This window comes from Dasypus novemcinctus, chromosome 15 (assembly GCF_030445035.2).
Source record: "Dasypus novemcinctus isolate mDasNov1 chromosome 15, mDasNov1.1.hap2, whole genome shotgun sequence".
In the NCBI taxonomy this organism is placed as follows: Eukaryota; Metazoa; Chordata; class Mammalia; order Cingulata; family Dasypodidae; genus Dasypus; species Dasypus novemcinctus.
This window is the reverse complement of record NC_080687.1, coordinates 75,575,430-75,598,207: the sequence shown is the minus strand read 5'-3', so window position 1 is coordinate 75,598,207 and position 22,778 is coordinate 75,575,430. Positions and strand designations below refer to the sequence as shown.

Sequence of the window (22,778 nt, the reverse complement as noted above, 5' to 3'; positions counted from 1 at the left end):
ATGTGGGGGCTAGAGTTTACTCATAGTCCCGTGTCTTGTAGCGCAAGTCTCATGGCTTGGACGGCTGCACTGCCGGACCTTCCCTCATGTTACCATTTAATATAATCTTGTTCGTGATTTTTCACTGGATACCCACCGGAAGCTTGATAAAGACTGATCTCCTTGCTATTTGTGGTAAACTGTATCCCTCTTAGTCAATTCTATATTGCTTACCTGCAGTGCCTCTCCCTGAAGATATTCCCTCATCCAGTTGATGTTAGGGTTGATTTTTTGACAAGTTTTAAATAAATAAGGAAATGTAAGAGGAAATGACAGGTGCCCCTTTGGAACAGAAGCTTTAAGAAACAATAGTGCAGTAGAGTCTCTGCCAGCTTCCCTCTGCTAGGCTACCTCCTGTACTCTAGTAAAGAGTATAGCAGCAGCTGGGATTCCAGTGAAGAGGACAGGGGACAAAGCAATGGCTGACCGAAAGGAAACTTGTAACATGAATGAAAATTTTATTTCTGCTATAGTAAACTACAAAACTTGTAGTATTGTTTGTTCCTAAAGCATAACCTAACTGATCCTAGGGGTTACTTTTTTTTTTTTTTTTTCATTCAGCTCCTTTTTATTTTTTTATTTTTTATTTTTTGTTTTTTTTTTTATTGACTTTGTAATAATATTACATTAAAAATATATATGTGAGGTCCATTCAACCCCACCCCCCCACCCCCCCTCTCCCCCCCCCAACAACACTCGTTCCCATCATCATGACACATCCATTGGATTTGGTAAGTACATCTTTGGGCACCTCTGCACCTCATAGACAATGGTCCACATCATGGGCCATACTCTCCTCCATTCCATCCAGTGGGCCCTGTGAGGATTTACAATGTCCGGTGATTACCTCTGAAGCACCATCCAGGGCAAGGGGTTACTTTTTGACATCGGAGTTTGGTCATGATGTGGTCCCAACTATTTCTTCAACCTTTAGAAGACACAGTCACTAATTCTTTCCACAATCAAGGCTATGTAACTAGGACCATTCTAAACACTCCAATCAGTGAAAAATCATTTTGAAAGGCAAGTATGATTATTGACATACTTCTAATCAAAGTAATTCAAGAACTTCCTATTGGTCTCACCTTAGAGCATCTGCCAGGGTCTGGCCCTCTCTTCCATTTCTGGCCCTGGATCTTCCATTTTATATTGCCCAAGATTCCCAGGTTCATCTGTCCCAAGGACAATGACCTTCTTACTTCCTTGATTACTCATATGCCACTCCCTTCTGCCACAGCAACTTTGTGCAACATCTGCCTACTATGCATATCCCAATTACATTTGACATACTCCTATTTTACTTTCAGATCTCAAGGAATCATCACTTCCAAGGAAGCACTCAAACTTCCTGAACAGAATCGCTTCTGGAGTTACAAAACTCCAAAATAAAATTGATAAAGTAATATTATGTATAGCTTAATATTCAGATGGGAAATAAAAACTATCATTTTACTTCGGTTATTAATATCACTCTTTTTATGTGGATTTTGGGGTATTTATTGTGTCGTTTGTGTTATCACTGTATGTCAGATATTGTGCAGAATGATTTATATATAATGACTCAAATCCTCAAAACAAACTTACAGCAGTATTTTCTCCATTATCACCGGCCAGAACAATGGACTGCAAGGATAAGGTATTTGCTAAACATTACTTAGCATTCAGGGCTAGAATTCAGGTTTCTATGCATTGAAATTCTTTTTTCCAGTATAACATTTTTTAAAGAAATAAAACCAAACAAATATCATTTTCTGGATAAGATAATTGCCCTTGTTTTCCTTGTTAGAAGTCAGAGGAATATTGTGAAATTTATAATCATTCTACCACTTGCTCAATTACAAAAATGCTAAAAATTTAATACTATTTTTTATTTGAAATTTTAATTTCTGCTTTGAATTTTTGTGATATTTTACACAAATTTGTTAGTAAATCAAATGTGATGCACGCTTTAGTTTAGAAGCAATTGCTGATTTGGATGAGGCTAAAGTCTCTAAAATTAGTTTGTTTTTTACTAGATGCACGCTGCACTTTGACTTCTTCTACTGAGGATAGCTCTCCATTCAAAACTTGCATTGTCTGCAGGTATGTCATGATATTTCAGATTGCATGCTAGTGCAATTAAAATGAACAAGGAGCCTAAGAGAGACATACCTGTGTCATCTTTGCTTAGAATTCAATCTTGACATTTTAACACTTAGTTTACATAATTCAAAAATAAACGTAGGTCATTTATTTAAATAATTCAACTGAAAATTCAGTTATGCTTTAATTACCAGATCAACTAATGTAAAGCAGCTTTCCACACTGACTTGGCTATCTAATTGTCTCTTTATAGATCACATTTATAATTCAAATGATAAATGTTCTGCTAGTGCTGAAAAAGTACTTTTCTTTTAGTGGAGAGACGTGAGTATATGGTTACTATATAAATATGAACACATGCAAATAAGCCCAAAGACTTCAATAATAGGACATTAAAGAAAAAAAAAAGACTGAAAAATATTATGAATTTATAATCAAAACTGTCAGCTTTAAGAAGGCAGGGATTTTTTCCTTTTTAAAATATCATTATTGCATCCTGAGGACCTAGCACACTATCAAGTATATAATCTGTTACTTTAGAAATATTGTTTATTAAATATGATTAAATAAGTTAGCAAAACCAATACTATTGATATGTCAAGAAACTAAAATTTTATGTTGGGAATCCATATTTTATATTGTATTTAGATTGTTGTAGGCAGCCAAAGAGGTATTGATTCAATATACCAGAAATCTGTTGGCCTTCATAAAGGGTATTTATTTGGGCAAATGCTTACAGTTATAGCTGCTCACCTGCTATATTCCCTTTGGTTGCAAACTACCAAATGGCTTATCTCTCCCTGGGGCCACAGAGTCAAAGTTCTGTCCTCTTCCATGCCTATGGAGCTCTCTCTTTCTTTCATCTATCTTTTTCTGTGTGTCTTCTTCAGTGAGTGTCCATTAATATAGCCCTCCAAGGGGGCAAGGACTCAACGCTGAATCATACGTTACTGACCTGGTCAATTCAGAGTCCTAATATAATTTAACATAATTTAATCATAGACATCTCAGCCAAATCTAATATAATCAAAGGGTATCACACCCAGAGGAACAGACCAGTTTACAAACATAATCCTTTTTGGAATTCATAAATAACATCAAATTGCTATACGCCACCCTCTGAATTCCAAAAAGACAGTACAATATTTAAAACAACAACAACAACAAAAACCTTATATCACTAACAATTTCTATTTTTATTTCTATCCATTTATCTTGTATTATAATTTATGTGAGTATAATTTCTACATATATATATATTTCAGAGGATAGGTTAACATATATCCACAATGAAACACATATATGAAAAGCCTAGGTTTCTTTCTCCCTTCTTTTTTCTCCAAACACCTTCCCAACTGAAATACGAGACAAATGTCAAACATAGATTAAGAATGTTTGGAAGCATGTTAAATTATCATTTCATTTCAGAAAATAAAGTCAAATACTAGTATTGAACTAATTATTAGAAAGGAATTCATCTTAGTGGGTTTTAAAAGCAGTGTGAAAAGATTACTGCTACTTGAATAGAAATATACACACACACAGTTCCTTTGGTAATATATCTCTACTTCTACCTGAAATATTCATTGCCTTGGTTATTCCAAAATTTTCTATTGTGAAATCTCTGATAATGGTGCTTTACACAGATGATCTGAATTTCTATTTTGGGGTGAAGATAAAAGGGATTCAAATATATCTGAGATAAGGCTCTATATAGTTTATTATATGGTTACAATGCAGAAAAGGTATTATTTTCTATAATATTTAAGACGAACATTGTGTAGATGTGTAGTATTATAGGAGGTTAATTATTGATTTTTCAGATAAAACATTTCCCATATTTCTATAAGTTCACTGTGAATTAGACAGATTGTTTTGCTTCTAAATGGTGACATAAATATCTGATCAGATATTGTGGTAGTAGTCCCAAACTCATGAAAGAAACAAGTTGGAACAATGTAGCTTATGCTACCATGTAAATAATATAGCTAGGTTTTTCTGGAAATGAGTGATCTAAATTTTTGTGTATTGTTTTATTTTTCTCCATTTATCATAATAGTCTTACTTTGCATTTGTAAAGAGCTAAGGCATTTCATATTATTACTTTGGCATTGAGATAGTGAACATCTATGACAAGCTTAATTCACCTATCACCATGTATTCCAATGCACCACTTCCCTTTAATCACTTCATTACATCGGTGCCTATTTCTCTAACTCTATGTGTTAACAGATGGGAACCACCACAGGAAACCCATCCACATTTTCAAACAAAGCTGTTTATTTCTATTAAGATTTTGCAATATAGTCTGTCTTCCGTTGTGTTTTCGGAGATGGTGTCTAGGTCCTTGTCTTCATCGTTAGAGAGAATTCAAGAACCAGTGGTAAATTAGTTAGCAAGCAAAGAATTTATTGGGGAGGCGGGGCGGAGCAAGAGAACACAAAGCAAGAAAACAGAAATAGAAATATGCATTTTGAGAGTAAGACAGGCATTTTCAAGGGAGAAAATGTGAAGTTCTGCCTGAGTCCCTTGTTTTATGGGGAGGGGTGTAGAGGACTACAGGGCTGCGCTGATTGGAATATTTGAGACAAAGCAGGGAAGAGCTAATGGGTGATTTGCTTCTCTTAGGGTTTAGGGGTTGTTGCACGGTGGTGATTGGCTCTTGGCTATTGCTCCCAGAAGGGACTGCTGAAAATAGATGTATAGTTTGGTACTATCCTGTTTTTCTCCTTTCCTTCTGCTGGGTGGGCGTTGTAAGCTGCATCCCCATGACTTGTTTATGCAGTCAGTGGGCACATGTTGCCAGTGTTGTTTCCGCAGCTGAGGGGTGAAACTGCGTTCCCACCATGTCGGCGGAACTTATTTGTGCTCTAGCTGCTTTCTGATAGTCTGCCTATGTGAGTCCAGCAGGATGCTGTTTTCCTTTTCTCTACTGGGTGGTGTTTGTGTGAAACTTTATGAGGTTTCCTGCCCCTCCTCCTATACTATCTTGCCTCACTGCAGAGGGTGCTGGCCTGAGTGCGCTGGAGACTTCAGTCCTGCTCTGCTTTGGCTGAGAAGAGTGGATAAGGGGAACTTGAAGGAATTATTCCTCCCTATCCTATAGGTGTTAAAGTGACATTTCCCATCATTTATTTAAAAAAAAAAAAAAAAAAAATCAGGCTGAATGTACCTGAACAGCAATATAATGAATTAAACCTCATTATTCTCTACTACAAAGGAACCCGTTTTCAAATGTCAAAGCCAAAATGATGTGTGCATCAGTATAATGACTATTCGGGAAAAAACAAACTGGAAAATATCCTTCTCTGCGTTTCCTGCTGACAGTTTATCATGATTGAACAAGAATGTCAACTGTTCATGAATTTTGAACATGGATAAATAGTGTGTCCTTATATTCTCCTTCAACTGAGATGGTATTGCTGACCTCCCACATTTCATATCCATCATAAGATGAAACCCCATTAGCAAAGTTCGCATCAGCATTTGTCCTCGTCACTGCAAGTTTGTCACAAATGATTCCCTGTTCTCCCATGTGAGATTGTAAAGGGGTCACTGTGGAGAGATTTGTTGGATATACTTAAAGCAATAGTGCATTGCTGTGATAAAGTCGTCAACATTGTTACTACTACAGGAATTTTTATATGATCTATAATATAGGACATGCAGATATAAAAATCTTAAAATTTGATGGTTTTTGAATACTCAGCAATTTAGTCCCCTTGTACATTTTTGTTCCTGAGAGGATTAATTGTTCTGTGCATGTATTTCCCAAATATTTTCTTTTGTTTTATTTAAGATTTATTTTTTTTATACCCTCTCCTCACCTCCCAGATGTCTCCCTCATCTGCCTGCTTTTTGTCTGCTCATCTTCTCTAGGAGGCACTGGAAAACGAGCCCAGGACCTCCCATGTGGGAGGCAGGCACGCAACTGCTTGAGTCATATCCACTCCTCATCCAATATTTTCTTTTATTTCTTGGCCATGTTTATCTGAATGGGAGATCATTGCTTCAGTTGTTCTGAACCAGCAAGAGTTGCTTCAACAAGAGAAAGTTTATATTTTCAGCTGGGCATTAAGGATTTTTATTTTTTTCTTTCCATTTTTTTTTGTCACAGAGGAAGTAAGAATGCAGCTGAAAGATAGAAGTTGGAGTCTTGATGTTTAAGGCACCAGTTCCATTTAATTTGATCCTTTATAGAACTAAGCACAACACAAAGCATAATACTTTCTGATGGATTTTGATTAACTGTGCTTGGTCACCTCCTCTTTACATTATTTCAGTTCACGTTCATTTAAAGACTAGATGGAATTTCTTCATTGCAGCACCATATCTATTTGGGGCAGGGGATAATCAGACCCAGCTACTACTTTCCATGCTCACTTACAAACACTTAACCCATTTCCCCTTGCTTCTTCAACAGAATTATTGAAACATTTTTGCCTGTTACCAGCTGAATCAGCCTCTGTGACTTCTTTTTATTTTGATTTGGAATATCATTTCAAAAATCAGTGCATTATCCCTTAGAATAAAAAATTAATACTGGAAGTCACCTTGGATTTCACATAGTGTTGCTCTTGTCTTTAGTATAAAACAAATCTGTGCCCTCCCTGAGGATGAGACTCTTCTTTCTAATGATCTCAAGTACAGAAGATTCTGTACGCTTTCAAAATCTTATCCTCTATTTATCAAGCTGTGATGTTGATACTTCTGAACTGTTTCTAGAGAAGTAGGCTTAACTCAACTTATTTTTTACTCCCATACTCATTGGAGATGAGAAAATATAACTGTGTTTGGGTCTTTTTTTTTCAAGCCGATTGTTCCATTAATGTTTATATAATTTTGAGATAGATGATATTTCCTCTACTTATTTCCTTTCTTATTCAATTATTGTTCTACTTCCCATAATGAAAAAAACAGCCGTTTTTTTAGGAAGAAAATAGAAACATGATATTCAGCTTAATTAACAAAGTAAAAATTACATTTCTAAGGTAAATATACATGTCAATTTAAGTAATATAAACTATTAGTGCAAAGTTTGTTCCATAGAGTTTTCTATACTTGATACATATCTTTTTTCATAATTTTCTCAATGTAAGAGATACGGGGATAAATTGTTTCAGAAAAGTGATCCATCTTTTTCTTAATACATACTCAATATTTTACTTCAATTTTTACTTCAAATTTAGCACACATTAAAAATCCACATGGGACGCTGACATTAATGGAGATCTCCTCAGCTCACTCTCTCATGTTTGTTTATTCTCCTCAGTTCTCAGCCTGCAGGCTTCCAAGTGGTCGTACCCCGCCCCCCCCCACATACCAGCTGTCATAGAGATTTATGAAGTGGGACCCTTATCTCTTCTTGCATTCTTTAATGACTTCATTTTCTTTTATTTGCTTTGCTCTCCACCACATGAGTTTTCATTCCCCAATCCTGGTACAGTATAATTTGTTACACAGTAAGCAAGCATTTCTAAACATGAAACCAAACATGTATTAGGCATGTTCCATCTTATAAACTCAAGATCTACCACCAAATATATATTAATTAGTTAAGAACAAGGTGCTGACTCACAGCCTGGAGGCCTCAAGAACCGCTATTCCAAGGTTGTCGCACAAGTTGGGAATGTGTAATAGGACATGTATCACCAAACACTGGAGATGAGTATTGCTACCACAGAAGCAGCACAGAGCTGGGCAATTTTGGGGAAAACAAACACTTTAATTTGTCTGATTTATAGATATAGTTTGGGAATCTATATGGTATAAAAATATAACATGTTTAGAAGCTTTTATTTCCTGTAGCTGTGGTTTTTACTTTGGAGGAAACACTGAGAGTATTAGGTTGATAAGAAAGTTTAGGTTAAAAACTTGGTAGATAGAGTACAAAACTTTATCTCTGCTTCAGCCAGTATATCTGACATTTCTGTTCTAATTAATAGGGCTCTGTAAAAAGTTTAGTTTAAAAACAGGATTCTGTTCCTAGAGAAAAGAAGAAAAAAATCAAAGAAAAAAAATCATTTTTGTGGAGCATAGAGATTCTTAAAGGGGAAGTAAAATGATCATTTCTGCATTTAGCAGGTTTTGAATGAAAAATTTGAATGAATCAGAGAGTTGTTCACATGAAATCAAGACTTGATAGCAAAAGTCTAGGTAAGATGACAGCATGAGGTTAAGTAGGGGCAGTAATGGTATAAAATGTTTTAGTTTGCTAAAAGCGGCCAATGGAAAATTCCAGAAATAGGTTGGCTTTTATAATGGGAATGTATTAGGGTAAATCTTACGGCTGTGAGGTTATCAAAATGTCCAAATCGGAGATTCTGTCTTATTGAAGATCAACAGCTGGCAATCCTAGATTCTTGCCACATGGCAAACAAAATCTCTGCTTTCTCCTCCACGCTCACTTTCTCCTCAAGCTCAACTATGGATCATCAGGCACTGGGGCTTGTGTCACCCCAGGCCTCATCTCTTCAGCTTCAGTCTCTGCTGATTCCAGCCTCTAGCCTCTCTCTCATCCTCTCCAGGTTTTTCTGTTGTTCTGTGGCTGTATTTCAGAGTCCTTTCTCACACGACAGGGCAAAGATGGGAGCTCTCTCTCTCTTTCTGTCTCTGCTTTCATTCCCCTGTTTATATAAAACTCAACAAGAAGGCCAGGACCCACCCTGGGTCATGCCTCACTGAAGTAGGCCAATTAAAAGCCTCCTAACTGAGACAATCCAAACAAAGGGTCTCATACACTCAGGAATGGATTAATTTCAAGAATAGGTTCTTTACTGGGATTCAAAAAAAGAAAGCTTCGAAGTGTCACAGAAAATGATATAATTTCAAGTGGTATTTGAAGGAAGATTTGATAATAGCTCATGGCTCATTTTCAGATTTCAGGTTAAGATAACTGTATAATGTATTAGTTTTTTTTTTTTAAGATACATAGATAACACAAAATGTTACATTAAAAATAAGAGGTTCTCATATTTGGTGAGTACATTTTGGAGCACTGCTACACAGCCTGGATTATAATTTGCATTGTAGTTTACACTCTGTCCCCGTCCATTCAGTGGGTTATGGCAGGTTATATAATGTCCTGCTTCTGTCCCTGCAGTATCATTCAGGACAACTCCAAGTCCCCAAAATGCCCCCATATCACACCTCTTCTTCCCTCTCCCTGTCCTCAGTAAACCTTGTGTTTAAGTGGCTGCTGGGGAAGTCACCAACATACTCAGCAGCTTCTCTTAGCCCTCACCAATCCACCTTCTTTTCTTTGTGTGCAGATTTTCAATACATTTCCATTTTGCAGCTGGGATTACATCTAATGGAATGGACTGACCATACCTTGAATATCTAATCAGGAATAAGCAGCTCCCAGTTGCTTATCAGGGCTGGAATTCTGAACAAATTTTGCTTGATACATGTTTTTCTCAGTGGGAAGGCCACCTACCCCTGAGGTATAAATACCCTTTCTTGGGCCGTTCAGGTGTCCCTCCCCTGCATCTTGAAGAAGTGCATGCACATCCACATTCACCCGCCCTAACTCAAGCTGTTGGCCTACAGAGCAGACAGGGAACGATGGGCTCTCTTCCCCTCTTCTTTTGGAGCTTTTGTGCTATATACATAATAAAACAGTCATTTGCTGAAAACTTCTTTTGTGCCTGACCCTGTGTTCCCAGAATGCTCTCTATAGCAACTCCTCCTACATGGCCCATAGTTAGAGATGCTTAATAGGGTTTTGGAAATAGAAGTCTGGAGCTGAAGAGGGAAATCAGGGGAAACATGCACATGTGGTACATTTAACAAAGATAATGATGCAAGTAGCCCTGTAATTGTCTAATCGTATATTGACGTCAATTGATGATGAAACATCCAAAGTCTTTTAAATAACTCCTTTTAGACCAGACACACACACACACACACACACACACACACACACGATTAATGTTCAATCTATCAAGAGTGGATTCACCTTAAATGTACCTTTGCTTCTTTTTTTAAAAAAGAATATAGGGGGTTCCCATATACTTGATCCCCACCCCCTCCCATACTTTCTCCCATTAACAACATCTTTCATTAGGGTGGTACATTTGTTACAATTGATGAACACATATTGAAGGATTGCTACCAACCATGGACTATAGTTTACACTGGGCACTGCACAATTTTATAGGTTTTGACAAAATGCATCAAGGCCTGTATGTGCCATTGCAAGACAAATCCACTTTCCAGCAAATGCCCCATGTTACACCTATTCTTCCCTCTCCCTCCCCTCAGAACCTCTTGTGGCCACTGCCTTTATATCAGTGATACAAGTTCTTCCCTTACTATAACAATAATAAGTCTATTTTAGTCCATAGTTGCATTCCCCCCTTATGTTTGTTCATTCACTATAGTTTTTAAAGACATTTAGCTAATAGACCTACTTTTTTTTTTTGCTGGTGATTTCATCTTAAGATTATTCTTATTTTGGATATAGTATGATTCTTTGTTCTTCAAGAATAGAAAAGTGTGCTTTGTTCCCCTTTGTCTCAGAAGTTCTCAATGGATAAAGACCCAATTTTCTGGGTTTTATGACTATGAATATGCAATAAAACTATTGTTATTTTCTCACTTAAACTCACGTTTAATATTCAGTTTTTCAAGTTGTTGCCTACAAGCTAAAATATTCTGCTTTTCAAGTTGTTGCCTACAAGCTAAAATACTTATGCTTTCATTGAACTCTGCTAAGACTGATGCTTGCTTACTAATGCAGTATATTTACCTTTGCATATGTATATTCTCCAAACAGAGCTTCAGAATGTAACATCTCTTACAAAATGCAGGCTGCTAAATAAAACCACAATAATTTGTTTGGGGCCATTTAAGGAAGCAGTTGAAGGGCAACCTTGAGGCTACATAATGTAATACAAATGGCACAGATTTAGAAGTCATACCAGTCTTAGTTCAAATACCAACTTGGAGATGGTGTGACTTTATATCCATCTCCTAACCTCCAAACCTCATTTTTCTTATTTATATGATAGGAAAAAAAACAGTATGCTCATCAATTAGCTGGGACATTTAAAAGAAATTTACAGTCCTTAAAATATGGTATTTGATAAATGTACTTACATTCTATTTTGTTGTTTCTTCATTGAAAGCCCGGTTTCTCTTCCCCTCTTTTAAGATTCCTCAATACAAGGACCCCTCATCAAATTTGACAATATGTAATGATTTATATATGTAAGTATAATTTATATCTATATGTAATTTATGTGTGTATGCATATATGTGTATTTCTTTGGAGAAATTTTAAAATTGTGTTTCATAAATGAAGTTATATGATCTATACATAAAGAGAGTTTAAATGAGTTCAAGAAAATATGGAAGACAATTGATATTTTATTATGATATTATGATCTTAAAAAAACTCCTCCATGTCCCACCCAAAATTGTTTTCTTCTTGGATTCATTACTTTAATCAGAAGTCATTATAATTTACTTATAAATATATTTCAGTGACTAAATCAAATCTATATTAAATATTCCTTTTCCTAAAATAATTTTCAATGAATAGATTTAATTTATAAATTTCAAAACTTAGATGTATATATCTTATATTTTTTTAATTAGTAAGCAAATCTAATGATATAGTTTTACTAAAACCCTCTCCTCAAATGATGGAAAAATGGCAACATAAGTCTACTATGTTTATACATTAATAATAAATACTTTTCATTTCATAATGAATACTAGTTCACCTTTGGTAGGACAAATTAGACATGAGTATGGTCTAGTTGTAATATGTGGTAAATTAAATTATTTTCACAGAGATGGAGCCAGGAGGTGCCCACTAACATACCAACAAGTGACAAATATATTACCCTGTTCTCCTTGTCATCAGGATTATTCTGACACTGACACATATGTTAGTCTCTTTACTTGCAATCTAAGAACAGTGAATAAAACTAGTGTTTTTTTAAAATATGTCTTTATAGGAAAAGACTCTATACTGATATTTGCCTTTCATTCATTGCATGATTCTTTTTAAATTGCTCTTTTAAGTCATTTGTTTTGAAATATTTTTATTTTCTTTTGATTCTTGTTTCATTCTTAATCTTTTTTCTGCCTCTTAATTATTTCATTATTTCAAGTGCTCTTCTTTATCATAAGGTAAGTTTCGCTTTTTTTTTCCAGTTAGTTTTTCCAACTGGCAAATTAATTAAGACCCTTACTCCTTCTCTCCTGTATTCAGCTTGACTCATCTCACTATATCAAAATGAGGGCATGGTGTAAATAAATAAAATTGCAGAGAAACTTGCCTCTTATCTGTTAGCAAGATTCTGATCAATTTAAAAATTATAAGAGGTACCAATGGACACGGCCACCATGTCTTCATGCTGGAGGCAACTTGCCCAAAGTAATGTCTTAAGAAGCAAGCCTTACTAGGTTTTGAACTCAGATTTGTGTTTGCACTGCAGGTGTCTTAAGAAAAAAAATTGAAAATGATCTTGTGTTTACGTTTGTAACTAAACAAAATCTTTGAAACATTCCTGAAATCACTTCTTCAACAAAATGACAACATATTCTCCTTTCCTAATATATTAAAAATATATCCATGCACCTTCCATCTCCAAATAACTCTCCATGCATTAAATAAGATGTGATCCCATGAATATGGTGAGATGTGAGGTACAACAAATCTCCTCTACCTCATCAAGGTCCCTCTTTTGAAACCTTATAATATATCCCACCTAAATTAAGTTGTTTTTTTTTTTTAATTCTTTGTTTTTTTTTAAAATTTTTCCCTTCCTCTTCAGCTCCTTCTCCCCCTCCCTGCTACTTTTACTGTCTGTGTCCATTTTTTGCTGTGTGATTTTCTATATCTATTTTTCTTTTTGTCTTCTCATCTTTCTCCTCTAGGAGTCACTGGGATTCGAACCTGAAGGCCACTGATGTGGAGAGAGGTTCCCTGTTAACTGAACCACCTCAGCTCCTGGTCTCTTCTGTGCTTCACCTTGACTCTCCCCTTCTTCTCTCTTTTGTTACATCATTATCTTGCTGTGTGACTCATTTGGGTGGGCACTGGCTCACCTTGCAGGCACTTGTCTCACCATGCAGGCACTGGCTTGCCGTGCAGGCCTGCTTTCTCTTCCTCTTTTCACCAGGAGGCCCCAGGGCTCGAACCCGGATTCTCCCATAAAGTAGGTGGAGGCCTTATCACTTGAGCCACATCTGCTTCCCTAAATTAACTTTTAAAATGTAAGGCATTGTTGTTACCCTAAGAAATGCAAATTCATTATCTGGTAGGTAAAATATGTCATTAACAAACATTAGACTTTTGGGCTGAGTATAGTAAATAAAATAATCTATTGATCCTGCATGTTATTGTCAAGAAAACTGGATTTGCACATTTTTTCATTTTGATAAGAATGAGTAGGAAACAAAGGGAAATGCTGAGATATTAAGATACTCTTATGAGACATATTATATCAGACAGCATAAATAAAAATATAGCATGAACATGAGATAAGGAAAATGATAATAATGGCTAAATTCATAGTGTTGTTTTTACTGTGTACTTTACCAGTAGCCTATCTAAGTTTAACTCTTTCAACATCATTAATTGATGAGTATATCAGTGTCCCAATTTTACAGATTAAAAAGATCATACAGCTCAGTTTCAGAATGATAAAAATCACATGCTAAAAAGCATTAGCTTTACTCTTATTGATGTGAGAAGACTTTGAAGACATCAAAACATGGAGGTGCATGATATGTATTATTTTTTTCCATTACTTTGAGTATTAAATAAGGAATTGAGTGAGGAGGGCAAAGGTAAAAACTGGGGATTATTAGGATCTATTGTAATAATTCAGGAAAGCGATGAGGGTGGCTTGAATTAGGATGACAGCAATTGTGGTGGTGAAAATATCTTAGGGGCTGTATGTATTTTGAAGATGAAATCTATTAGAAATGTTAATAGAATGAATGTGGAGTCTGAGAAAAAGGAATAACTCTGGACAACTCTGAGAATTTTGTTTAAAGCAATTGAAATAATGGACCTTCCAAAAACTGAGATAGGGAAGATTGCAGTAGGAACAGTTTTGACATGGAGGGGATAATAGGAGGTGTATTTTGACATGTTAAGTTTAAGAAGCCTATTAGACAAATTAGTATGTTAGTTGGTTATATATTTAAGAAGGTGAGTTGTTCAGAGAAGAGTTTAATGCTGGTGGTGTCAATTGTTATTAGCATATAAATATCATTTCAAGTCATTAAAAGAGAAGAAATCATGAAGGAAGAAATTTTAGGCAGGATGCCATTGGAAGGATGAGGGAACTCCAAAAAGGAGATATAGAAGGACTAGGTATTGAGGTAGATGGAACCCCAGAACACATATGTATCAGTCCACAGGATGGAATACATTCAGCAGAGAGTATGACCAAGTATTGCTGATAAGTCAAGTAAGGTGACACAGAAAACTGACCACTGACTTTAGCAACATGCAGTCACCAGTGATCTCAAGAAGAGCTGATTTAACAAAGTAATGAGGATTGGAGTTTGATTTGATTGAAGTCAAGAGAAGGGAGGAAAATAAATTAGAGAAAGCAAAAATACAAAGCAAAGCATTTTTAAAAGAATTTTCCTATAAAAATAAAAGGAATCATTTAGTCCATAAGCAGAGAAGTAAGATCAAAAGAAACTTTTATTTTTAATAGGGAAAAAATAATAGAATGCTTTTACATTGTGAGGAAAGTTCTAAAAGAAGCTGAAAATATATTAAGCTCTGTCCTTAAATCGGTAAGAGCAGATGGGACCTTGTACACCAGTAAGAACGTTGTCTTCTGCTAAATTCATGAAAAGTTAAGCCTCATGAATAGAGAGAGGGAGATGGAGATAAGGTGATGGAAGACTGTGGATGCTCTCTGCAGATTATTTTGATTTTCTTAGTAAAATTGGAATAAAGTTCATTATCTAAGTGTGAGAATGGAGAGGGAGTATTGGGGGCTTGAACATTGAGGGGAAATTTCTCTAGGTCCTGCTAAATATAAAAGACCATGAATTTAAAGAGAAGCTAGTCAATGTGATTATGTTTTATTCTCTAGCCATGTTCAGTGGTGAAGGTTTAAGTATGGCATAGGCATAGTCTTGTGCTCAACCAGTAAGAACTAATGATGATATGGCTGAAGGGAAGTGAAAGGAGTAATAGTTTCTAATTTTTGGTGCTGTTAAAGTTCCACTGCAGTTATACTGGTATCTCCTTTAATTGAGATCTTGAGAGGGAAATGTGACATACACTTGTTAACCAAACATTTTCTAAATATATACATGAACAGTAAACCCATTACATAATTGAATAATAGTTTATTTTTTACATTATTTCCTGCAATTTAGAAGTTTTTTACCAATATTTATTATAAGTAAGAAACACTATTTCTCTATGTAATACAAGCCTCAATCTGTTAGAATAATTGACATTTATCTATAATTTTCAAAAAAAAACAGCCACTTTCGGAAAATTAAATAGGAGTCTGTCAGCAACCTGTTCACTGCACCAAAATGTTGGTCAGAAGGAACATCTGTTACCACTTCCAGGGAAGGAGTCTTGGTGTGTGGAGGGCAGTAAAGAACATAACAATGTCTGCCACCAGGAACAGCAGTCCTGGGGTTGGAACCTGCTCCATGGTTTGCAGGTGTCACAATTGCCAGCAAAAGTAGGACTGACCCAGGCAATGGATAGAACAATGTTTCTTCAAATAAAGAAGAGAGAGAGCAAGGTCAGCTTCACTAGGGGGTATCAATCCCCCATGCCCAGCAGGTCTTGATCCCGAGCTGATGTGGGGAGACGCACACCAAGTGCTTCCCTCAGAGTGGAAGGATGCTGCTCCCTCCTCACCAGGAATAACAGTCTTGAAACACTTTAGTCAGATTCTTTCCTGTGAATATTTACATATGCTTGGGGCAAAAGTGGAAGAAGTGTGTCAGCAGGTCATTATATGCTAGAGGATAAATATGTCAGCCACATTTGTCATCCCTTCCTAGGATACAGGCTAGCACATCTAGAACTGAACACAGGGCTTATTTGCAGTTGAGGCCTCTGGGCCAGCTAATCCTCCCTGGACAACTCAGATCTGACTAAAGAAGACATGACAGACTTGTGGCCCCTTATAGTTTTTCTGAAGGAGGAAACTTGGGATAGGATAACATCTTTGCTAAGGAAATAAGAAAATGACAACTTCCATGATTGGTCTGTATATACAATATTCAAGGTCTGAGGAAGGTTTGTAAACAGCAAGTTCATGTATCATAATTGATTACTGACCACGTTTTAACCTGATCCCAACTATATATGTAGCAGATGGACTTTCAGTCTTATCTGTTTATCATTTACTTTTGCTGACAAACATATAGAAATCCTTTTGAATCTCTTTAAAGAACACAGATAAAATAATAAAGCTTAGATGTTAGAAAGAATAGCAGGGCAATTTGATTAAATGAGCTATTTAATTCCATTAGGTTATATTAATTTAAAGTAGAAAGTGATCCAGGTCTTTCAGTTTACCTTGATTTCTCTATAAACTACTTGCATTGCATTGATGAGAATGGATTTTTGCCTATAATAGTCAATTACTATTTATCATGACTCAAGATAAAAGGATACACAGGAAATATTAATCATAGTACAAATACTAAACTCTGGTTTAGATCTTTAGCTTACTTTCAGGTTTTATTTACATATAATATGGAACTATGAATGAGATGAAACAGGTCCTCTGGTAGAAAAATTAGAGCATTTTGATCTTTTATTTTATATGTCATTTGAACCAAAGAAAGGAATTATAAGATATTAATAATGACTTGACATCATTTTCTTAAGACTGAAATATAAGGTTTAAAAACAGAAATTGTAACTATTCAGAAAGTATTAATATCTCTTGTAGCCACAAACATAATCCTTAAGACAACACACTTAATATCCCACGGTTTCTTTTTATCAAGAATACATAAGCAGTTTAGTGGAATTGAATACTTGTCTTTCTCTCCCATTATTTCAAGCACCCGTGAGGATGCAATCAAGCTGTCATACAGGGCCTCTGTATCTGAAGACTGGCCTGAGATGAAGAATTCCCTTCCAAGATGGTTCACTCACAAGGATCTTGGCAGGAGACCCGAGTTCCTTGCTATGTGGGACTCTTATGACACTGAAGTGGCCTCAAAACATGGCAGCTGGCTTCCTGCAGAGCATGTGATCCAAGGCAAAGAACAAGCAGGAAGCTGTGGTGCCTTTTATAACTAACTTCAAAGGTTCAAACTGCCAATTTATACTTTTCTCCCTCCCTCCCTCCCTCTCCCTCTCTCTTTCTCTCTCTTTCCTATGTTAGAAGAGAATTACCATGTCCAGTCCACACAAAGGGAAGAAGATTATGACCCTCCTTTTTAAAGGAGTTTCAAAAAGTTTGTGGATATTTTTCATATTAGGAATAAAAATAAATTTGCCAAGGATTATCTACTGAGCAGAATATGAAATCCTCAGTGATTGTAAAAGTAATGATCCCCTGGTGAACGAAATAGCTAAGGTTGACTTTCATGCCCTCTTGCTGTTTTTTGTTATGTTGCTTTGCTTCTAAGACCATAACTTAATGAAGCAGGGATTAGTGCCTGGTAAAAGGCAGCGAGCTTAGGCCAGTCAATGACTTATGGCATGGACTCTCAAGAGCATTCTGCCAGTTAGGGACACTGTAAATGGAATATCAACAACCAAACTGATTTACCCCTCTCTTTGTGGATGTGATTATGAGGCTGTATTAGATTTCTACTGCTGCTAAAAATTACTTTAAATTTGGCAGCTGAAAACAAAGCAAATATCTCATAATTCTATAAGTCAGATTCCTGATGGATTCGACTGGTTCCTTTGCTTAGTGTCTCACAAATAAATCAAGATGTTAAGTATCTAGGCACTTATTTTGAGGCTATGGGGAAGAATCCTTGCTAAGCTCATTCAGGTTGATGTCAGAATCCAGCTCTCTACAGTTGTAGGTGGAGATTTCTCTTCCCTTGAATGTTAACTGGCTACCATCCTCACCTCCTGGAGACTTCACTCTGGTTCTTGTGCATGCACCCTTATATCTCAGAACCAACTATGGTGCATGAAATCTTTTTCACACTTGGATCCTTGCATCTTCTTCTGGCTGCATCTCTCTACCTCCAGCTGATGGAAGGTCTCTGCTTTTAAGGGATCATGTGACTAAATCGGACCTACCTCAATGATCCAGGATGATCCCCCTGTATTGGTGTCTACAACCTTAATTCAATTTGCAACTTCCCTTTTGCCATGTAAAACATTCATGGGAATTAGAGTGTGGGACATCTTTTGGAGAAATTCAGCCTATCGCAAAGGCACAGATGGATACTCATAGAAGTAGATACACAAAGCAGAATGTGAAAAGCAGGCACATGATTTAGGGCAAGTCGCAAATAATAAATATTTTCAGGACTTTGGAATAGTCCTGTATGACATTGCAATGATCACTACAGGCCACTATATATTTTGTCATAACCTACAAAATTGTGTGAAGCAGAGTGTAAACTATAACATCATCTATAGTCCATGGTTAGTATAATAGCAATGCTCCAATATGTGTTCATCAATTGTAACAAATGCACCACACTAATGAAGGATGTTGTTAATGTGGGAAGGTGTGGGAGGGGGAGGGATTGGGGCATATGGGAATTCCCTATATTTTTTATGTAACATTTTAATGTTTCTTTAAAAAAAACTATTAAAAAAAATGAAAATACAAGATATCAAAGAAGAGAATAGAATGAGACCAGCAATAAGAAGCAGGGCAGAGCAGCTAGGTCCTTTGTCCAGTACGTAGGAATTGCTCTTGTATCTTGCAAAGCCTTTAAATTTTACAGGTAGAATGTACATTTTAGTACCAGAAAATATTTCCACGCTTCTCAATTTTTGTTTCAATCTTAAATATAGTCTTTGATCCTGAGAGTAACTTGATTACATTTCTGTTCCCAAAATCTGAGCAGGACTTCAAAAATTTCAGCAAATAAATGCTTGTGTTTGTGGGAATGTAGTAGGCATAGTTTTGTTTTATGCTCACCTATAAGTGGTGATGAGAGGAAAGGGTGGCATTGATCCAATTTGTCTCCCCCCACCCCTTCTTTAAGTAAAAAACACCACACTCTTACAAGACTTTTAAAATTTTTTTTAAAAACTCATTATCTGAAAACCATGGTAAATTTAACAAACATAGGAAGGAATAGAAGTACAAGAATTTTCTCAAATGCCCATTAATAATTGTCACTCTGATCTTCATTGAAATGTAAATAGAACTCAATTTGCCCTTTCTTTGTTGCCCTCTTAGTCCTTCACTGATTTACCTCCTCCTATTCTTGGCTTGAAATTTTGTTCTGTTTACACATACTACTCTGTGCATATATCAGTGAGAGCATTTATCATTCTCCCTAAATATCTGGACTACTAATCCCTTTGTCCTGCTGTTTTTTACTTCATAGTTTTAAAGGACAAGAACTAGGTCTAACTCATTTCTAAATATCCAGTTATGTTGACAGTTATGAACCAGGAATATATGTATATGGATGTGTGTGTGTGTATTGTTAAATGATTATTTCTGCTTGGATATATCATTTTTCACTCTTGTAGTGAAACACATATTTATGTATACATATATAGATAGTTTAGTTTTACTAATAGTGTTTTTAAAATAAAGTACATCTTTGTTTATTTTTGTGCTTGAGCTAATGAATTTTGAAGTGTTAAATAAACTGGCAAGGGATTGGAGGCAATTTTTCTTTAGTGTCTAAGTAAAAGTCAACTTATCTATACATAAGTAAAGTTAACTTATTTATGTATATATATATATGTATATTTAATGAGAGATTGAATGAACAAATCCATTTTGGATATTTTACTTCTTTTGTAAGTTAAGCTCTAGTGTCAATACACTAGCTCACCTAAGGAGGTACAGTAAGTAATAAGTGTCAAAGTTTCACACAATAAATCTAGAGAGATCAAGGAAAAATAATTTATGTCTCACCACAAGCTCCCTGTTATCTCAAAACTGTATTATATAGTACTGCAAAGTTATCTTACACATTTCCTCATATGCTGTTGGAAATTTTATTTTTAACACATTGATAATTTTTTTTACTGAAATGCATTACTGCATAGAAGCACTAAAATGACCCTTGGCTTAAATATAAATCAAAATTTTTATTTCACTTTCCTCAAAATAGTCACTTTTTTTTTCATTTAAACTCGTGGTAGGGTCATTCAGCTTTGACTTATCAAGTTTTCATTTCCTGCTGTCTGAAATGAAACATCACTCCCACCTTTAACTGACAACAGTCACATTTCTTATGGGATTGATTTCTTTCATCTCTTTCTTTCTTGTGACTTTATCTTTCTTTTATTTTCTTTCTTTCATTCCAGTGATAAGGTCTCTATATTTTCTTGTTGTCTTCATCTTCTGCTTCTGTTGCTTTATATATTCTGCTCTACTCATCTATGAATGATGTCTTCTCATTGTTTCCTGCTAACATTTTGGGTTTTATGCAATTTACCAAATTGGCTATTTTTCCCCTTTATATTACTATCATGAAATCTTTGGTCATTGTTGGTGTTTATTATTATCTTTCTTTATATAGCTCCTTGTCAATTTTCTTACTGCTTGCCTACTTTCATCTTATTCTACAATCTATCTTCATTATTTCATTTCACTAGTCCTTTAAACTGATGCTGAGATTAGAAAGTTATTTATACCTAGTCATAGATTTTTCTTGTTATTATGCAGACATGCTCATTTTTTCTCCTGCATTGTACCCATTAACATTTTTCCACTTTATGTAGCATATCATAGGACACTTGAGTCTGATAATAGCATATAAGAGCACAAGTATCATCATATTTCCAGGAAAGCTTCTTTGCTTTTGTAAAGTACTATAAATTCCAGGGGCTAACTTTTCTCAAGATAAGGAGAGGATATGTAGAAATATAGTAAAAGAATGATGAAATGTGCAAAAATACTATGAATCTATGTGACCAAGTGTGCCTAAATTAGATAAAGAGAGATAGAGTTGTACCTGCTTGCTCCTTTCTCATTCTTTTTCAATAATTCTTTTAAAATGCCTCTCCAATTTTAACAATAGTACAATACAATTCAATTTGTTGCAATGACATAATGTATTTTGAAATATATTTATTTTATTTCAAATATTTAGGAAGTTACTTTAGAAAGTAAATCATGTGACAAAAAGCACCTTTGAGTAATACAAAGAAATTTAATATCACCACTATGAGATGTACTTTTCCTGAAAGAAAACTGTCTTCTGGCTAATCCTATATAGCCTTATTCCACAAGGTCCTCTTCTTATTGCAAACTTCCACTTTCCCAGTGAAAAGCATGAGAATAGCCACTCTGCTGACTGATTTACCTACAAACCCCATATTATGCAGTTGAGCTAACTTAGAAAACTCGCAGATTCCTCTGGTTCTGGAAATCATTGAGATACGATTTCTGTGAGGAAAAGGAATCTCGATTTGTGGCGAGTCATGCAATATGACAGGCAAGGATTGAGTGTGTATTAAAATGCTTAGCAGTGTCATAGGTCCATTCCTTGGAAGAAGTTTACTCCTTGAAGTGTGTTCCTAATGACTGAGTTAAAATTCTGGAATACAGTTTAAGCTAAAAAATCTTACCATCTCTCATTTCTGAATATTTTATCTAACCTAAGACACAGCTGTAATAAAGCAACCATTATTTTATGTACCTCTCAGAAAGAACAAAAACAATACAACTGATTAAACAATGGCAAGACATTCATTGGTAAACATATCCCAATGTTATAATTGATCAAACATGAAAAATGAGGTGTATTTTAGAATTGATGGCATATGATATAAATCTATCAGATGTATTGATTCTAAAAAACAAGTTATTTCATATTTGGAGACATTAAACAGTTTCTTTTTGTTTTTACTCTCAGATGAAATGGGAAATATTTTCTTTGGCTAACTTCCATTGACTATGCTGAACTAGAAAAAATGCTTAACACACACAAAGTAATCGATAACAATAATCTTATTAAACTATTTGAAGTCCAAGTGGACTGAGCCAAATAAAAGAATCGCAATCTGCACAATGCAGAGAAAGTATTAACTAATTTAATTAATATATTTTCCTTATGTTGATAATCTTGATTAAGAATATACATATGTAATAGCTTGGAAAAAAATCCATATTATTGATTTTTGAAGTTACTCACAACTTTCCTTTCTAGAATATGGGATTATTGAGTGGTAATTAATTGGCGTGACTACCTGTAATGTAGCAAAGATGATCACTATGTGAATTCATATTGTTCAAAACCCCAGTGCTCCTTTGATGTCAAGCAATTCTCTGCCCATCTATGAACAATGGGAAACTTTGCTGAGTGGGAACACTTGTACCCAGGTGTGCCAGGCAATTATTTTCTTTGGGGACAGGCTGTACTCTTTTTGCATGGCCATGGTATAGCAAACAATTCCTTCCTTCACAAGACCCACTGAAGTTTCCTAGTTCATAATCTTTCTTCTCATTAGTTTCACAAAGGTACTTTTCTTTCTTTCTCCCACCCCTCCAAATCATCAAACACAGTTCCTTCAGTGA

The 22,778-nt window shown here is 35.4% G+C and overlaps 1 long non-coding RNA gene across 2 annotated transcripts; it reads left to right on the top strand.

Moving 5' to 3' along the window:
* The first annotated feature begins 759 nt into the window (after window positions 1–759).
* LOC111762704 (uncharacterized) lies at window positions 760–18,767 on the top strand. Of its 2 annotated transcripts, none has more exons than XR_002795750.2 (3): window positions 760–2,121; window positions 11,279–11,334; window positions 17,152–18,767. It is a non-coding gene; the product is annotated as an uncharacterized lncRNA (long non-coding RNA). The 2 variants fall into 2 exon arrangements; XR_002795751.2 differs by having other exon boundaries at window positions 11,253–11,334.
* Window positions 18,768–22,778: the final 4,011 nt, after the last annotated feature.